General features: G+C 39.5%; 1 long non-coding RNA gene across 1 annotated transcript; it reads left to right on the top strand.

The window, feature by feature from the left end:
* The first annotated feature begins 358 nt into the window (after positions 1–358).
* Positions 359–8,130, top strand: LOC307027308. Its single transcript, XR_013804590.1, has 3 exons — positions 359–528; positions 6,848–6,938; positions 7,303–8,130. It is a non-coding gene; the product is annotated as an uncharacterized lncRNA (long non-coding RNA).
* Positions 8,131–21,252: the final 13,122 nt, after the last annotated feature.

Raw genomic sequence — 21,252 nt, forward strand, 5'->3', positions numbered from 1 at the left:
CTATTCTTTGACACACAGGAAGCCAGTGTAAAGACTTCAGAACAGGAGTGATGTGATCCACTTTCTTAGTGTTAGTGAGGATTCCAGCAGTAGCATTCTGAATCAGCTGCAGCTTTCTAATAGATTTTTTAGTGAGACCTGTAAAGACACCATTGTGGTATGGTTCAAATGCGTTACTGACCCAAAACAACGCGTTGCAGTTAGAAAACCTTTACCAACTTTACGAAACATGAGCAGTGTTTACCAAAAGCTCTGCATGAACGAAACGCTGCAAATAAAAAAACGCTCAAAGCTCGTAACACAACGGAAACCAGGGGCCACTCAAAAAGGATGCACACAGCTGGGACCAGTATTCTGTCACTATGGCCCAATTCCAAACCACACCCTACCCACTCCCCCTCCGTGATAGAGTGAACTCCGTCTGTAGTGACACTCGCAGCTCAACGCGGGTCCCTTCTTCCAGGTGGAGGGTGGAAATACAGCGGCAAGCTTTGGGACGAACAGAAACAGGAAATACCACAACTTTAGGTAACAATTGTTTCAAATCTGCATCTCTTTGACAAAAACTTTTAGTTTTAAAACCTTTTGTTTATAAGCCTCTTAGTATTTGCAACAGTCCCTTTTAAATATACAGAACTTTATTAAAAAAATGCAAACATTTACCGTTTCTAGACTAAACAGAGGTATGTTAAAAAAATATATAAGGGTTACCATGAAGTTGTTAACATCTGTAGGATGATATTAAATGTCTGTCTTGTTTGGCACAGTTTATCAGTACATGTTTCTACGGAACTATTTGCAAACAGCGTGTTTCATGACGGACACACCCAGTGTTGGTCAGTCAGGTAGAGCAGCAGGTGAAGTCAGGTGATGCAGACTCGCTGTTGGAGGGCTTGATAACCCACTCCCCCTCCACACACGTTAGTTTGGAACAGCACTTAATGTGGCGGACCCTCCGCGCGAACGCGCAAACATAGTGTGTAATTGGGCCGAAATTTGAAATGAGTAGGTAAGCTAGGTTATCTAGCTTACAGCCGATCTGCAATAATTTTGGTAGGATCATGTTGTTAAAATAAACCAATACAACTTGCATTTAGTAACTTTCCAAAAGAAATGAGAAAAGTGAGAATAGTAGAAAAAGTGTTCCCTTAAGGAAAAGGTTGTGGATTACTGCTTCAGACGGTGTAGAAGAACAAATAGAGTTTCAACACTGGTTGACTTGCCTTTTTACTGTTTATAATTCAAACAATGTACAAGAAATGGCAAAGCAAAACATTTTTAAAATAAGAATATATTACCGACATCTATTCTGGACTTATTTAAAACAAAGATGTTTTGTGTGAATGGTTGGATCTAAAAACAGCCCTCAGGGACTGCTTGCATGTGAACTTTGGCCCCAGTGGCTGTAAACCTATAATATAAAGGCTGGGCTCCCATAGCTGCACTATCATGCCCACTTCTGCAGCATAATTGCTACTTGTTCTCCGTGGTGAGATAGGTCAGCGCAGAGTCAGAGCTAAGGCTCTCCCATGGCAGATATTTCATGCCTGTCGATGGATGTCTCTTTATCTCTCTGCTTCCTCTATTAAAAAGACATGCTTTGCCTCATTCCGGAGACATCTTCTTCCCAGCTTCTGAACAAGGCTTAAAGCTGTGTAAAGTGTATCGATTCAAGGGCCAAGTTCATCATTGTCGCACTATAGTGTGCACCCAGTGAATGCTTCTTTATTTCCCTGAATTCATTTAAAATCAACTCGTCTTCGTGGCCTTCATACAGAAACATCTCTTTTTCCGCCACCATCAAAGAGGATGGATAGGAGGAAATCAAGAAAGCATATGTTTCTCACTACAAGAACCTCCAGCTTAAGCCCTGCTTTACCAACAGTGCGCCAAGGAAGTGAAGCAGCTCTGAGCTTTGCAGCCACAAATTCATCATGGACATTTGATGGTTAGGATGTGCTGGTGGCCTTTTTCCTGCGCCTGCCTGCTCCTACGGTTTCGCACTTTCAGTCTGCCATCCAAACCCAACCCTACGCTCAAAATGCTCTTTAATTGGTCAAAATCGCTTATTTGGCTAGTGCAGCCCAGCCTCTCCGCAGAATGTTCCACTGCTTCTCAGCCACAGCAAAGCCTTTGGAGGATACAGCCGACATGATGAGGGGCGTGGCTCGCTTCACCAGGAGAAAAAAAAACATGGTCTCAGAAACCAGAGGGTCATATATGAAGCATTCCCAGATTAGTTATAACAGCATATAGCCTTGAACTGGTGAGTTTATTCAATCTGAGGCTCTCTTTAAGAAAATCGAGATGGTTCTTCCATACTTAGTAACTCAGTGGATGATTGCACAGCTCGAAAGCAAAACAGCTATCAAACAGGCGGTTTATTTGTTACATCTGTTGCCTCTTGGAAAGGCTGCACAGAAACCATAACTATGGAGTGGTGCAGTGATGACTTATTTGTGAAAGTTACCTGAACAAGGGCTCCCTTTTTGACAAAAAGCAATGGGATTTTCAGTGGATTTCAGAAAATGACAGCAAATATATACCTGTGGCAATCACACATTTATGATAATGTACTTACGCCATTTGTTTGGCAAGATAATCTCTACATATTAGCGCAATTTTATTATAATTAAAGCGTAGCTGCAATTGCCAGAAGTAAATAGCTAACATAATGCTTTAAACTAACAACATGAGGGTCCCATGACTTCCAGTAAGACCGCTAAGCTTAGGTGGACCCGTTTCGGTGTGAGGAACAGCGTTTCCTTGTTTTTCACTTGTGAGCCGTTTTTTGACAAATAAAAGCCTAGGAAACTAGCCACAAACTGGTTCAAAAAGGAGTTAAATGACAAGGAAACCGTAAGTGCTAAAATGCTAACGTTAGGCTTTTAAAAAATACTTACGATAGGCTTAGCAGCGCTAAGCTAACAGTGGCTAATGTCTGGCTTGATGATGTTTAGTAGTCTGGTTTTATCACTTGTTTATCAACTTCCTTTTTAAAAGAAATTAAAAAGCGTCGGACATTCACGAGTGGGGCATTTAGGCCTACTGATGTTTTATTTTGTGGGCAGTCGTGATAATGTCTTAAGCTTGTGTTAACCACAGACCTTATTTTGGGCTTATCACTCATTCAAAGAAACATTGTCTTTGAATTAATAAATAATTGGTTTAGACTAACTTAAGAGCCGGATGGAGGTTTGCCAAACTGAAAATCCAGATAGTACAAAAATAAATCTCAAGTGCTTTTCTGGGATAGTCTAAACCTACTTTTCTCAGTATCTGTTTCAGGAAGTCTCCCCCAGCTGTCTCCATTTAATTTGTAGTTACTTGTTTGGGCTTCATTCCTCACTTACTGGACCATTTACATGTTATATTGACTGAAATTCAACAACCATTTTCACAACAGTTTCATTTGTATTTTACTGTTCAGTGAATTGAAATCCCTTTACTCTACAAAATAGACACTAAAGCAGACGGGTGTCAGCTAAACACATTTTTTGGATAAGTACACAGTTAAAACAGCTACATAAGTTGTACGCATGACTAAGCAGGACATTTATTCCCCTAATTCCAGAACTGCCATAAGGCAATAAAGATTTCAGTCCCCCAGGTTGTTGGATGTGGCAGCAAAGGGCCCGAGTGGGCTTTTTATTTTACGACCAAGTTATCACCCTTTTCTCCGCACTCACTGAAATATCTACGTGAATGGTTACTCACATTACACCTTTTTTTAATACTCTACACAAGAAAATCTGTCCTATTTCAGTCCTGCACTATGTAAGCAAAGTCATTCATGAATGCAGAATGTGCTTGAACAGATGGGCGCTGGGTGCGGAGGTCTTTGGACCAACATCATCACCTGATGGTGTCCTGCACTGACATCTGCTGCCCTTCAAGAGCAGAGAACGGTAACTACAGAAACTGTGAAATTCAATACATTTAAATTTAGAATCAGTAACAATCTTTCAGACTTTAAACTGAGCAACTAAATAAGGTTTAATAATAAGGTATAATTAATAATGTAATGTATTCATTGTAGGGCCATTATTGTAACATAGTTATGTATTCCTTTTGCTTACAGCAATGCCTCACTATGACAGGATATTCTCTACAGATTCCAAGAGAGTAGGGGAGACAGGTGCGACTGTAACAAGGGTTAGTTTTAACAGCTCAAATGACATAAATCAGAAAAATAGGGCTATTAAACAAATCACACATATTGTCAGTAATGATCGCTCTTTGCCTGTCAAAAAGTAATGTCTCTTACTCATCAAAGTTTTGTTACAAAGACACTTTAAAGATAAGTTATTCATGGCTCAGTGAATAGAAAACAGTTATATCTTTGGAGAGTACTTATATAATAACACATTTGCGCATATGGGATGGAATATCTATCAACATTGTGAACTTTGCTTGTAAAACATAAATTACTGAACAGGTATAACTAAATATTTCCTGAAAATAAAGATATTTTTGATTATATACAGTGTGTATCAGGACAAGATGTTTCTCTGTTTTGCTAGATGTCTGTTTGTCCATCTACTTACATTTATATTGAAATCAAGCTAAATGTTAAAGGTCCCCTATTATACTGTTTTTCATCAATATATTATAAATATACAAAACATGTCTCGGAAGTGTTTGGCTCGAAACACCAAACAGATCATTGCAGCATCCCATCAACCCCTCTGTTTCAGCCCTGTTTCAAAAGTGCTGATTCTCTGTCTGTTACTTTAGATCAGGGGTCTGCAACCTTTTTGACCAAAAGAGCCATTTTGCTCCTTTTTCAACATTTTTTGTCTGGAGCCGCAAAACATTTTTCATAGCTTGATAGCTTATAAAGTTGTATTTATTGTTATATCAGACAAAAACTACAGTTTGTTTGCATTTATTAGGCTATTTATTACATTATATAAAACTGTTAACCTCTAATAAGAAACAAAGAACTCCTATAAGGAGAATTAAAATAATACACAGGCCTACTTTAATATAAATTAAACACAGCACTTGGGGAGTCCTCTGCACATGTGAAGGAAAAAAAATATAATTAAAATGGGCCCACTTTGAAATAAATAAAACATATAGCTGCACCCTAAAAAGAGTTAAAGGTAGGGTAGGTAACAATCGAGAAACCAGCTCGAGTGCGCTAGAATTTGAAAATACACAACCGAAAAAACTCTGCCTCTTCCTTCAGACTTCCTCACAGAGCCCCTCCTCCAACACACACGAACGCGCACATGACCAATGAGGGCACGAGATAATTTTGTGCACAGATGGAAGGCTGACAGGCAGGTAGGCCATCCAGTTATTTTAGCCGGGCCGGCTAAAAATGATTGGTCGTGCTTTTTACAGCGCTACGGCTTCCACAGATAACATTTTTTATGTATTTATTGTCAAAGCATTTAATATATTCATTGCTATCAGGACGTTAAGAGCATTCCAGGGAATATAACAAAAACTGTTTTCTGAAATAAATTACATACCCCATTGAATTATGACTGAAGATTGTCAGCTGTCTTCCTCTCCCTTGTTGTTCCTCGATACGTAAAGGCTGCAGCACCTTTGACAACTTCTCTCTACATATCAAACATACCGGTAAACCAGCACCGTTTACTGTCCACGCAGAATTTAAAAAAAAAAAAAAAAAATTGATTTATCCATAGTTGGCTCATTGAACCGGGGGTCAGTTTATTCAAGTTTGATGCAAAAAAAGTGACATTTGACCTGTTTAGAGAGGTTTAGCAAACAAAACTCCACCTCTGAGGGGATTTGGGTGGAAATGGGGGTTTTACCGTTTCTCTGGAACCCATTGGTCGATTTTGATGATTGATATCTCTTTCTGACCGTTAGAGCCAATAGAATCGAAGGGGAATCTCCCCACTCACATACATGGTAAAATAAAAAGGTTGGGGCTTCGCGGACGCAGTTTTGCATGAGAGTGAAGCTATAGAGCTATAGCTCTAGCTCTGACATCTGGAAACCGAAAAGCAGGTTTATTGCTCATGGATTATCAGAAATCATTTCAAAGGGACACAAACACATTGGATTAACCTATGGATTAACTTCAGCAGCATTTTTATCGTTTTAATGCCATTGAAGACCACTTTTGACCAGACTACGACACAGGTGAGCCATGTTAGCGTTTTTAGCTACCTAGCGCCATATGTTCTTGTGATTACCTCCGCGAGTTTGTATACTTGAGTGATAATGAGGGTACCCTTCGATTCTGTGTCACCTCACGATGTGAAACGATGTGTTGGATGTGCACCAAAGATAAATAATAGGGTTTTGTGAGGGAATTTCGGTGCAGTCATCTGTTAGTATTTTTCGCTCGTTGCTAATTCAGAGGCTCAGCGTTAGCATTGTGGGTTTTAAAAAAAAAATAAAAAAAAATGATCAGTTAGATGAGTTTCTTCCCGTTACATGGATATAAAACATTCGTAGTTTATTAAATGAACATGCCCTCAGACACTGTTTCCTGCAAGATGTTGCGGCAGTACCCCGGTACCGGGGTCTCTCGGGCTTAACAGGTTAATATTTGGAGTACAAAAACAATCCTGATATCATTAGAAAGCTAGGAATCTCCTCTTTCCAAAAGTGTATACAACTCAAAATGTGTCTTCGGGTCAATGCGACAGATTTCGATGGAGCAGGTCACAAATGTGGTCAAACCAGGTAACATTGATGGGACAAGATGGCTTCCACAGATGTCCAGGGCCCTTGAAGGTTTGGTGAAAAACTTCAAAGTTAGACGTGCTCTCCCTAAATGAAAGGGAGATTATATGCCATTCATATGTCCCTGACACAGTACAAGATGTTCATTCACTTTGTGTCGGACATTCTTCAGGAGCTGAAGCAGCTTTCAGAGGGATGGACTGACCTTGCAGATGGTCTCTGATGGACTACAAACGACAGCACTGTCATTTGTAGCCATGCAGGTCAGTAACATTTATTTTGATTAATTTTTAACATTAACAATGGAATATATAGGAATTGGTCAAACTGGTATTTATGTAATCCCTAAATATGAAAAACGGTAAAGATATTTTGTAATTTGTGATTATATTATTGAAAAACTGTGGAAGTATTTTGTGCTGTTATTATATAATAAATATTTGAAATGCGAATAATGTACGCCTGGAAGTTTACACATTATCAACATCATCAGAGTAAATACTCCATATATTATACACATTTCAAATATTTATTATTATAGTCACAATATAACATACTTTAAAATGTTTTCATTTTATGGATTGCAATGAGTAAAATGTTTTTTCTTTCCTTTTATTACAAACCTAGACAGACCCAGGCCCAAAGCTGCAGAAGGTACTGGATGAGGTTGGACCTGGAAACACCTGGCATAATGTCCAGCTCAACAGGAGGGAAACAGACAATTCCACCTTCAACTCACTAAAGCTCCGCCTCATTAACGACCTGTGTAGGTTTCTGTCAGCACGCTTTGGAATCTGGAGACAGGGATTCTGAAGGCAACCTCCACCCTCTTTGATCTGTCTAACTGTCCAGAAGACACAGCTGAACTGGTGACATTTGGCAATGCTGAGCTCATTGAATTCATGGAGCATTTCCAATCCATCCTTGCAGAATGCGGGGACTTTACTTCTGGAGCGGCAGCTAAGAGAGAGTGGCTTGACCTGAAAGTCCTCGTACAGCGTCACTACAGGCACATTGAACCACAGGTGATGTGACAGCGGCTTCTTAAGGGTGCTATTGGAAGGGAAGACCAGTTTAAGCAAATGAAGGTCATAGTGGAGATCACACAAGTGCTCCCCATGAGTTCATCTTGCTGCGAGCGTGGTTTCTCCAGCATGAAGAGAATTAAGTCAGACTGGAGGTCTTGCTTGTCTAACGAGATGCATAGCTTCCTCCTGCACAACTCAGTTCATGGCCCTCCTGCACAGCAATTAAATGCAGAGAAGGCGGTCACCAAGTGGTGGAGCAGTGGCAGCAGGACCAGAAGGCCCCATTTCCAAAACAAATGAATGTTTCAAGGTCTCCTGACTGTGTTACAGACTGTCATCCTGGTTAGTGGTTACTCTGGGTTCTGTCTTCAGGACAGTGTTGGATTTGTTTGTTAATTGGATGGGACTTGATTGGATTCAATATTAGAGTGACTTTCTCCTTTTTGTGTTTTTTAAAATATATTTTGCCTTTTGTTTATGTGTTTGACTGATTTACTCAAATAGAAAATGTGATTAATTGTCATCTAAAGATTTGTATGATGTTTTATTTATGTTAAAGGTCACTTTGAATTATTTTAACCAATGATAATGTAGAAAAACTAATATTTTAAATTTGGGTCGGTCCACACTAATTTCGGGACGGCTTAGATTGTATTTCGGGACTGTTCCGGGAGGATGGTGAAAAAAGTTAGTCGAGAGCCCTGGCCTACATATGTAAAGCATTTGGCTTCGTAAGGCAGAATGTTCCTATGGAGAGCAGGTTAACTCTGGTTAAAGTCAAATGACCCCAAAGGATTTCTCATGTTCACACATACTGCACTCTCCAGGGAAGTCTTGGAACAAGATGGATTTCCTGGGCTTATGGAGTCATGATTGCGCACCGGTGCCTGGTGACAGAGGATGTCAGTTGGCTCCATGTCCAGCTGAATCAACAGCCGATGCACAGAAAACGTCTCATTCAGACAGACACATGCACAGCATCACTGTGTCTTTTGTATATATACATAGAGGAGAAAAGCCATACAAAAATATGGCTATAAAAATAGACAAGGACATATTTACTACCTCTTATGGACATCAAAGTGTATGTTGTGAAAGACTTTAGAAATTATGAGAGATCCTGGCTGAGGATACTCCTCTTTCTGGCTGCTCAGCAGACGGAGCCCATACATCTCAGTGACGCACTGCAGGAGTAGAAAATATTTGCTCTTTTCCTGTTCTCTTTTTCTCCTCATTCCATTCCCTTCCCTTTCACTCCCTCCAGTTCATGACACTGGAAGTGGGCCAAGAGCAATGTTGATCCTGATTCCCTGGCGTGAAGTCGGTTCTGCGGGGCCTGGGTTGCAGCCATACGCAGCGACAAATTCTGATTAACTGTTGTGAACCACCAGGTAGCATTCCTACCTTATATAATTTGCTCATGCATTAGAACAGTTTGCCAGTAGAAAAATAGACAAAAGTCTGAGAACCCTTTTTCTTGATTTTACTTTTTGAAATTTACTTAGTCTGTCCCTGAGTCTCCAAGGAGGCGGTCCAACAGGATTTATCTTCAAAGAAGCTTGACATGTCTTATGTGCCTGCTGGTCAGTCACCAAGGGGTCAAGCTATTCTCAGAACCTTCAGTGGAAATAAATCATAAAAAGCAGAAGCATTTAACACAGCAAATTAGCACACTTGACCTCTATTCATTCAACAAAATTGACATGAAGAAAATTCACTAGACATACAAAAAAAAAACAGATACTTTTTTACTGTCACAGTGAAGTACCCAGAGACTCTAAATATGGATTGAAACAAACCATCTGACCCCTTTAATTTCTCTCTGCTAGTTTTGTCAGACGGAACTCTTTATAGAGTCTTCATTTGTGGGTAAAATGCATTGCACCCCAGAGGCCAGCAGCCCTCAGCCCAGTTCTGCCTGCAGCCAGGATAGTGGTACTGTGTGACATCTTATCCTGTCATTGTGTTTAGAAAGCAGAGCTGAAGGTGAGCCAGTAATATCCAAATCAGGGCTCTGACCACCTTTGGCCCCACAAGAAAAACAAAACTTACAATTAGAGGAAACCTGTAAGAAAAACAACAGACTGTAGTCCAGACCATGAGTCACAAGAGATAATAGCATAGCAACAACCAGTTGGTTTAACAAGATACTTTAGGAAAATACACACATTTGTTATACTGTCCTTGGTTTATAGGAACCATATTGCTAGATATCTGCTTGTCCACCTGCTTAGATTTATTTTTAAATCTATAACATAGACCAATTGGAATATTTCCAGACATATGAGTCACAAGAAATGTTATCAAAACAACAGCAAGTTGCTTCTGTCTGGTGAACACTGAGGAAAAAGTGTAAAAACTTTTACATTCAAATTCAAATACAGCAACTTGTTCAGTTGCCCCATCTGTAAAGAGAATGTATTATGTTCATTTTTAGAGGAGAGTTTTTCGCTTAGATGTCCCTTCCCTTAGCCTATCTTATCATGCACTGTGTTGGAGCAATTACATAGTTTAGATTACATCGTGATGTCACTTTGTTTCGAAAGAAAACAAAGGAGTCCAATGGAAGCGTTTCAGGAACCAATATATTGTGTTTGTCGGTGTCACGTGTGACCGTTGGGCTGGTGTGTCTCTTCCTAAATTCTTCCAAACTACACCGCTCCTCTGCTTCTTCACTGGCTACAAGTGGCTGCTTGAATCCACTTCAAGACACTGGTACTGGCCGTGCTGTGAATGGTATAACGGGGAGTGTTTGAACCCAAATGCAGCACACAGGAGACCAGGAACAGTTCATCATGACGTCTAATGTCAGCAGGCAGGGCAGGTAATACACACAGGTAATACATCCAAGCAGATAAAGCAGCTGGAGACAGGCAGAAGATAGGTCAGATGATTCTGGTAACCAGTAGATAGGTTAATGGCTTTGTCACACAGGAAAACCCAAAGCAGCCATAGGCAGACAGGAATCAAGAAGCAGACCTTAAAGACGGGAAGCCAATTGCCTTGCTGCTCCCTCCCTGCAAGTTGGACCCTGGTTCCCTCTATTAAAACCAGTGGCTAGCAGTCAGGGCCGTTATATTTTTCATTAGTTATAGCAAAAAAACTTGATTTAATTGTATTTAAAATCACATTTCCCAATGAATAAATCTTTCGAATCTGCCTGTTCAGTTTCTGTTGGAATGTGAAGGGTTAAATACCGTCTCTGTGAGTTACTGTGAAGACGAGAGAGCTTGTATAAGTCGTATACGTTTGTTGCCTGTTAAGCCCCACAACACTTTAGGCTTTAGTGTGTTAGTTTTAGGTAGCAAAAAACGGAGATATGCTTACCTTTCGCTGTTATTCTGATCAAAATGTGTGTTCAATGGCATTAAAACGAGAAAAACGCTGGAAGAGGGCCTAGGTAGAAAAGTCATGGCTTAGCAAAGAAATCTATAAAATCCTATAGAATCCTATAGAATCTTGGAGAAATCTATAGCATGTTTTAGAACATAGTCGTATTTGTAAGCCATGCTAAATAATTCTATAGAATACTATAGAAATCTCTAGATCATTCTGTAGAATACTATAAATGTGTACTTTTCTATAAACTTCTATAATTAAAACTAGAACAATCTAAAGAATTCTATAGGACAGAACCGACTCATGACATATCTATAGAAATCTATAGACATCTGTAGAAATGTATAGCATTCGAAGAAAACATGAATGAAATGTTCTCTCTGATGCAACCTACACTAAATTCTATAGAATTATATAGAATGATATAAAACTCGTAGATCCCTTTGAAATCTTTACAACTGTATACTGGATTATGTGCCCAATTAAATTATGTAACGTATCTAAACAAGTTTCTATGATACAGTATTCTATAGAATTATATTGAGAAAAACAGTGATCCACAAAATGTTATGAAACACATTTAAAAATCTGTAGATTTTTTATATCATTCTACAGAACCAGAATTATACCAAATAAATACTATTCTATACAGCAGATATACCTGTAGTTGGCTATTATAGCAAATGCTGGATATCCATATATTTGCACAATTTTGAACTGACTTAATTGTTGCTTATATGGGGATATACAAACAATCACAACAGTAGAGTCACTATTAATGGATTTATTGTAATGAAAGGTTCACCCTGTACAATATCTAGAGTATGTGTATAAGAGTTATTTACAGTGAGAAAGACGGTAAACTGGAACTCATCAGTCTAAATACAAAATATATATATATCTAGTCCAGCTCAAACTTTGCGAGTTTGCACAAATAATTTTTGTATGAATCTCATATACAAATCAAAAAGACATATTTTGTGACCTGAACCAGTCGCATAACCATGTATTTTTTACCAGTTTTAAACCACTTCATATTACAATTGTCTTCAATTTGACACACCTAATCACAAACTTTATACAACTGTTCAAAGCTAGATGACACCTGTCAGGAATATGCCACAATATATAGACAATACCTGTACACACAATTACCTATCGAGCTCAGAATTAATAAATTAGTGCTCCTACTATTATACCATACTATTGTGTATCAATGGAATACCATCATACTCTTATTATAATCATACCATCATACTCTTTTATAATCATGACCATCCTGACTTAACATGCCCCAGCTCAACCCCATCCATGCTCCCAGACAAGGCAGGGCAACTGGTCCATACTATTCAATCCTACTTGATGTTCAAGACACATGTAGGGGACCGTGTGTGGTATGTCTCACCACCTTGAGCAATTTCACATTAGTACTACAACAACTGTACAAATCACCATAAGCAATACATACTTCTACACTGAACAAAAATATAAATGCAACACTTTTGTTTTTGCTCCCATTTTTCATGAGATGAACTCAAAGATCTAAAACATTTTCTATATACACAAAATAACTATTTCTCTCAAATATTGTTCAGAAATCTGAAAAAAATCTCTGATAGTGAGCACTTCTCCTTTGCCAAGATAATCCATCCCACCTCACAGGTGTGGCATATCAAGATGCTGATTAGACAGCATGATTATTGCAAAGGTGTGCCTTAGGCTGGCCACAATAAAAGGCCACTCTGAAACGTGCAGTTTTGCTTTATTGGGGGGGTCTGGGGGGGTCCGAAAACGCTAGGGTTAAACCCTAACCCTAACCCTAACATGTCACCCATCTCCTTCGCATAGAGTTGATTAGGTTGTTGATTGTGGCCTGTGGAATGTTGGTCCACTCCTCTTCATTACATTACATTACATTACATTGCATTTAGCTGACGCTTTTATCCAAAGCGACTTACAATAAGTGCATTCGACCAGGAATATACAACCTTGAAGAAAACAGAATCATATAAGTACATCAGGTTTCATAGAGCCAAACATTTCAAGTGTTGTAAAGCGTGTATCTGCAGCAGCGGGTTGTAGCAGCAATGTTTGCAGTGAAGGACAGTTTGTTATCTAGGATCACACCCAGATTCCTTGCAGTCTGAGTCGGGGAAACAACAGAGGTGCCGATGTTGATTGTTAGGTCAAGAGTGGGACAATCTTTTCCCGGAAGGAAAAGCAGTTCAGTCTTGTCAAGGTTGAGCTTGAGGTGATGAGCAGACATCCACCGAGAGATGTCTGCTAGGCAAGCAGAGATGCGTGCGACGACCTGGGTCTCTGAGCGGGGAAAGGACAGGATTAGTTGGGTGTCGTCAGCGTAGCAGTGGTATGAAAAACCATGCGGGCTAATGACAGACCCGAGCGAGTTTGTGTACAAGGAAGAAGAGGAGGGGACGAAGAACAGAGCCCTGAGGGACCCCTGTAGTTAATTGACAAGGGTCGGACTCGGACCCTCTCCAAGTAACCCTGTAGGTGCGGTCTTTGAGGTATGAGGTGAGGAGGGAAAGTGCAGTGCCTGAAACTCCAAGTTCTTGGAGAGTGCGAAGGAGGATCTGATGATTCACCGTGTCGAATGCAGCAGACAGGTCCAGAAGGATGATGACAGAGGAGAGGGAGGCTGCTTTAGCAGTGTGCAGTTCGTCAGAGACAGCAAGGAGAGCAGTTTCTGTTGAGTGACCTGCCTTGAAACCAGACTGGTGCGGATCCAGAAGGTTGTTCTGATGGAGATAACAGGAGAGTTGTTTAAAGACAGCGCGTTCAAGTGTTTTAGACAGGGACGGGAGGAGAGAGACAGGCCTGTAGTTTCTAACATCAGACGGGTTGAGAGTGGGTTTCTTTAGGAGAGGGTTTACTCTTGCCTCCTTGAGACTGTTTGGAAAGTGACCAGAACTTAGAGAAGTGTTGATGAAATGGGTGAGAAACGGTAGAATATCAGGAGCGATAGTCTGAAGGAGGTTTGAGGGGATAGGGTCCAGAGGACAGGTGGTAGGACGGGCAGAGGTAAGGAGGGTAAGAACCTCACTTGGAGAGAGAGGGGAGAAGGAGGTCAGTGTGTGGGTGAAAGGTGGGTCTGGTGACCCAGCGGTGAGTAAAGGTGAGTCAGAAAAAGAAGAGCGAATATCATCAACCTTTTTTTCAAAGTGGTTAACAAAGTCGATGGCTGTGCGAAGTTGCTGGATATTGGCAGGAACTGGAACACGCTGTCGTATATGCCGATCCAGAGCATCCCAAACATGCTCAATGGGTGACATGTTAGGGTTAGGGTTTAACCCTAGGGTTTTCGGACCCCCCCAGAGGCCATGTTTGCATATGGCATGTAACACATAATTACTGTGGGGCATTCTCTGAAACATGTATCAAATATATAGCTGTACGTGACTCAATATCAGGCATTGCTATAGAATTCAATATTCTATATAATGTCAAAACACATGTGGTGATAGCTGTAGAAGATTATGTATTGTCCATTCATATTGTAGAGCTTATTCTATAGAGTACAGAGCAGTTATATAGAAAACATCCATGGATTTTCTATAGATTATTTATGGAATCTGTAGGAAAATCTATAGGTTAATTCTATAGAATTTCTACACCAATCTAGAAAACAATAGCAATTTTCTATAGGATTCTATAGATTATTTGGTGGAATCTATAGTAAAATTCATAGATGAATTATATAGAATATTTGCCACTATCCTGCAGTATATTCTACAGAGAAATTCTATAGAATCTTAATAGATTTTTCTATAGATTATTTTGCAGAATCGATAGTAAAATCCATAGGTAAATTCTATAGAATATCTGCAAACATTCTATAGTATTCTTAAAATAAGTTCTATATAAATGTCCACAGATTCTATAGAATATAGGTCACAAATTCTATAGTATTCTACAGAATGGTATTCTACAGAAAAGTTATATAGAAAGCATCCATGGGGTTTTCTATAGGATTCTATAGATTATTTTCTACAAAAAAAACATCTACACAGTATATATTTTCTATAGTACTATAGTATTCTATAGATTATTTCCCAGAATCTATAGTAAAACACGTAGGCAATTTCTATAGTATATTCACAAAAATCCTGTAGTATTCTACAGAAAATCTCTATAGAATTCGTCCATAGATTTTCTATAGTATTCTATAGATTTTTTTGCTAAGGGTCGCCACTGATTAAAACATACCTGTATGCAATCCTGGCCCTAAAATGATGCAACAAACTCTTCATTGATATCAGGACAGCAGTTTACACATCTTGCGTGGCAGACTGAAAACCCATCTGTTTCTCCTGCGCCTTGGCCATTAAACTGAAATAAAACATAAAATGTGGCACCTAAAAGGTTTAGACCATTTGAAGCCAATTTGAAGCTTTATGAAGTAAATGGACTTGCATGTTTGTTGCTGTCCTTGTATTTTGATGTATTTAGTTCACAGTTTGGAGAAAAGCTTAAGCAATATGACATTTAATATAATGCCATTTGTTTTGTTTTGGTTCTTATATTTTGTTATACCAGTGCCAAAGTTGTCCTTAGAACATACCGGTAAGATAAAACAAATTAACGGTGGCTTTCAGTTTGACAGAGGACAAGAAAGGGGAGGTTATTGGTTAGGTTCTACCTTAAAAAATGTATAAAACTTCTAGCAGTTCCCAAAATTAGAGTCAAGATCCAAACAAAGGTTCTCAAAATGGTTAAATGTGGTAATGATAAGAACATTTTTGATATAATGCACACAGTGGTATCCATTTGTGGACAATTTTTCATATTTTCTTTCTTGTGAAAATCTGCATAATTTCCCATCGCCAGGCACCTAAAAGATGTTAAAATAACAGCCTGAGAATCAATCAATCAATCAATGTGTATTTATATAGCCCAATATCACAAATGTTACATTTGTCTCAGTGGACTTCACAGTTTGTACAGAATATTAATATGACAATACGACACCCTCTGTCCTTAGACCCTCACATCGTACAAGGAAAGACTTCCGGAGAAAACCCACAGTTTTAAAGGGAAAAAGGGAGAAACCTCAGGGAGAGCAACAGAGGAGGGATCCCTCTCCCAGGACTGACAGACGTGCAATAGATTCCGTTTGTAAATTGAAAAGATAATACATTTACAACATAGGTAGTCCAAATGTTTGGAAATGCATGTGTGTATAGTAGGAAGATGAATCCACGAGGATATCCATCCAGGACCACAGCAACAGGCACAGCCACGACTCACGATCCAGTTCTCGCGATCCAGGACACAGGACCGCAGCAACAGGATCATCCATGACTCCGGATCCCAGCGTATATAGACACCAAAAAGAAAGAAATGTGGGGAAGCTGGGTTAATCGGAACATGAGAGTACACAGGTGCAGACTGACAGAAGGAAGAAGTAAGATATCCCTCGACAAACTAAGCCTATATCAGCAAAACTAGGCTGAATCTAATCAGCCCTAACTATAAGCTTTATCAAAAAGGAAGGTCTTAAGCGCACTCTTAAAAACGGATAGGGTGTCTGCCGCCCGAACACAAACTGGAAGATGATTCCACAAATGTGGAGCTTGATAAGAAAAGGCTCTGGCTCCCATTGTACTTTTAGAGACTCTAGGAACAACCAACAACCCTGCATTCTTGGAACGCAATGCCCTAATACAGGGGTCTGCAACCTTTTTGACCAAAAGAGTGCTCCTTTTTCCCAAAAATATTTTTGTCTGGAGCCGCAAAACATATTTCATAGCTTGATAACTTATAAAGTTGTATTTATTGTTATATCAGACAAAAACTAGTTTTTTTGCATTTGTTAGGCTATTTATTACATTATATAAAACTGTTAAGCTCGAATAAGAAACAAAGAACTCCTATAAGGAGAATAAAAAATAATACACAGGCCTACTTTAAAAATAAATTAAACACAGCACTTGGGGAGTCCTCTGCACATTTGAAGGACAAAATATATAATTAAAATGGGCCCACTTTGAAATAAATAAAACATATAGCTGCACCCTAAAAAGAGTTAAAGGTAGGGTAGGTAAGAATTGAGAAACCAGCTCGAGTGCGCTAGAATTTGAAAATACACAACCGGAAAAAATCTGACTCTTCCTTCAGACTTCCTCACAGAGCCCCTCCTCCAACACACACGAACGCGCTCATGACCAATGAGGGCAAGATATAAGTTTGTGCACGAGTTGGAAGGCTGACAGGCAGGTAGGCCATCCAGTTACTTTAGCCTGGCCGGCTAAAATGATTGGTAGTGCTTTTTACAGCGCTACGGCTTCCAGAGATAAAAATGTTTATGTATTTATTGTCAAAGCATTTAATATATTCATTGCTATCGCGACGTTAAGAGCATTACATGGAATATAACAAAAAGTGTTTTCTGAAATAAATTACATACCCCATTGAATTATGACTGAAGATCGTCAGCTGTCTTCCTCTCCCTTGTTGTTCCCTAGTTGTTCCTCGATACGTAAAGGCTGCAGCACCTTTGACAACTTCTCTCTACATATCAAACATACCGGTAAACCAGCATCGTTTGCTGTGAAAACATATAACTCTGTCCATGCAGAATTAAATCCTGTGTTCCTCCGGTACTTTTCTTTGATTTATCCATAGTTTGCTCATCGAGCCGGGGGTCAGGTTATTCACCTGCAAGACAAGGTGCTAGCGCGGGACCGTAGCAGGATGTGACGCATCTTAACTTGACTTAATTAAAACAGTTTTGTTTTTTATTTATGTGTCACAGTATCACCTCACAATACAAGATACGAAACATTTTCAACCATACAAGAAAATATAAATAGTCCTACAAATACTTTTATTTTATTTCCTTCTTATTTTTCTCTAAGCTCAAGGGAGCCAGAGCAGAGGGCTTAAAGGGCCGCATGCGGCTCGAGGGCCGCGGGTTGCCGACCCCTGCCTTAGTAGGACAGTAGTGTATAATGAGTTCTTTAAGGTAAGATGGTGCCTGCCCATTAAGGGCTTTGTAGGCGAGAAGACGAATTTTAAACTCTATCCTGTGTTCTATAGGGAGCCAGTGTAAGGCAGCCAGAACAGGAGTAATGTGGTCCCTTTTCCTAACTCTGGTTAGTACACGAGCTGCAGCATTTTGAATCAGCTGAAGCGATTTGACTGACTTCTTGGTACACCCTCATAATAAGGAGTTACAATAATCCAGCCTTGAAGTAACAAATGCATGGACTAGTTTCTCTGCATCGTTTTGAAGCAAGATATACCTGATTTTTGCAATGTTACGTAGATGGAAGCAGGCGGTCCTTGAGATTGAATTTATGTGGGCGATTTTATGTGGGTGAGAAGAAAAGGAAACCTCTGTTTAGTTTGGCTTAAAACTCGGATGTTTACAAAGCCAATTCTTCTTGCAACTTCTCATCACAGGTTACATAATGCATAATTATGTTTAGGCTTCCTTAAACCCTCCAGAAGCTCTGACTCATCTTTTGGATAAACACATTTGTGCTCCAACTCAAAGATGTTGCTTATTTAAATGTGTTGTGTATGACAAAGTCCTTCTGCACATCTGAATCACCACTGATCTGAAATGCTTGAAAAAATGAGATAAACACTCATGTATAAAATGAATATGATATGTCACACTCATTCTAAGCTGTATTCACCATCACTCTGTGTTGAAAATATTGTTTATTCTGATGTAATGTTATTCTGAATCCAGTCAGCTGAAAGTAGGCCAGTCTCAGTTTATTTTATTTTATTTTTGTTTCGTTTCATTCATTCCTCAATGAACACAACACCTCTACAGCTGATGGGATGGAAAATTGAGCTTGACCTTTACTCAGAGTGTCTCTCATTGAAATGTTATTACTATGTCTCAGTCATGCAAGTGTTTTTACACACCTGTCACATTCAAGCAAGGGTGAAGATGACCGTTTTCCAACTCAATGGTTGTTGAGGTATTTTATCACCCATCACAATCTCTTGTCTCTGGAGGCTGAGATACTTCACTTCTGAATGTGGCACTCCATCGTGCCTTATAGCAGTGATTTCAAACAGGGGTACTTCAGTTTTTTGATAGAGGGAGTGTAGAAAGATTGAAAAATAAATCCAAAAGGCTTAAATGGTTAACTAAAAGTGATGGATAAAAGTGCGATGGTTAAATGTCACCTATTATGCAAAATGCACTTTTTGATGTCTTTTATACATAAATATGTGTCCCCGGTGTGTAAGGAGACTCACAACGTTTCAGAAAATACAACACTCTCTCTTTTCCTCTCTAAAAACGTTTAATCACGGTAGCATTTAGCTTAGAATGAGGGTAGAAACCACTCTCTTCACAGAGGAAAGCTCATGCAAGCTCCAAAGGGGTGTGGTCAGCAGCAGCTTGGCAACATTTAAAGCTACGGACCCAGAATCAGCAATTTAGTAACAGGGCTGAAATAGAGGGATATGAGGCATGGCTACAATGGGTGATCTGTTTTTGTTGTTGTTGAGCCAAACACTTCATAGACATGTTTTTTATATATGTGAGACCTATAATATATGCCTAAAAATTGTATAATAGGAGACCTTTAACGTAATGGATAAATGGTTGAAATAGAAAGCTTAAAAGTAATGGATGATGGGCACTGTGAACATTTCCCTAAACTAATAAATAGTTTTTTTTCATTCGCTTAAAGTAATTTATAAATTGTTTAAATATTTAGCTGAAAGAAAGGGATGTATTGAAATATTTTTGCTTGATGTTAAAGGTCCTATGTCATGCTTTTCCGGTTATTACCCGTCCCCTTGTGTGTTATGAAGGTTTTTATGCATGTAAACGGTCTGCAGAGTCAAAAACCCTCAAAGTACACACTGTAGTGAGTAAAACTCTAACACAGAAAAGACCTCCCCAAAACTCCTTGATGGAGATTTCTCATTTTCTTCCTGGGTATCGCTACATAGGGATACCCATTAGCCACGCCCATAGCTATGACCGCACCCTCTGCCAGCCTTTCACGAAACAAAGGTTCCCAAACCTTTCAGCGATTTATGCCGGATATGTACAGCGTAGGGCACTGAAGAACGATGCTGTTCCTACTTTGTTTGGAGCAGCGGGAGATTCGGGTACACAACCTGTAAGTATTCATTGTTGTTTGTGTATTTATGATGTTTAAAGTCACATAGGCCTACTAGCATCTCTTCTATATTGTGCCGCACTAAAACTTTAGTATGAAAAGTACCCTACAAATAAAGGGAGACATATACATTAGGCTTATTGTTACGTGCCGTAGTGGGTGCTGGTGTTTGTGTGTGTGTGTGTGTGTATTTCTCTCTCTCCCCCTATATTGTCTCCAGGTGCAGCCTCTCCCTCCAGGTGCAGCTTCTCCTCCAGGTGCTCCCAATCATCAATCAGGGCCTCCATAAAGGACCTGAGAAAAGCTGCAGTTGCTCTCCCCTTCTCCTCTGGCTGCATGGGTGCTGCATGGTGTTTATGTCTCTGTGTGGGACCTGATTATATTTGTATCTTAATTTGCTTTGCAAGTTGGCTGGTGAGCCCGTTTTCTGCTTGTCCATCATTGGTAATTAAACCTAGTGATGGCAAAATGAAGCTTTGAATGAAGCGTCGAACCACTTGGACAATTGTGTCGGAAATAGGTTCATTTCTCGAAGCTTCAGTTACAGCGACCTCTCCTGGCGAAGTGCAAGGCTGCGGTGGCTTTAACGCATCTTTGCCTTGAAAAATATTCGATACACACACACACTAAGACTGAATATCATGTTCGATTTGCAATTAAAGATTGATAATAGTGTGTATTGGGTTATTGAGAAGAGACTAGAGAGTGCTTGACATTTTTTTGGGCGGAGAGGGCCTTTTATCAGTTATTAAAGTATTAAAGTTGAAAAACAATGATTTAAAAATGTAACTATTCCGAGCTTTGAACCAGCTGCGCGGAGGATATCGCCGCATCCTGGCCGCCAGCTCTATCCACTGGGCTATCAATTCCTTAGACCATCAAAGTGTTTTTATATTACTCATTGTCTTTTTGTTCACAACTTCTCCACATTTCGAAGTGTTTCACGAGCCAGAACGACCTATTTTTCTTCCTGGCTTGCTCTATAATGATCCAATTCAAATGCAATGCCAACAACAACTCAACAGCAACAATGCAAACTACGACAACAAACCACACATTGCGCATTGTTTAGAGCGGTTATAAAGTGTTGA

Source organism: Notothenia rossii (genome assembly GCF_949606895.1).
Source record: "Notothenia rossii genome assembly, contig: scaffold_306, whole genome shotgun sequence".
Taxonomy (NCBI): Eukaryota; Metazoa; Chordata; class Actinopteri; order Perciformes; family Nototheniidae; genus Notothenia; species Notothenia rossii.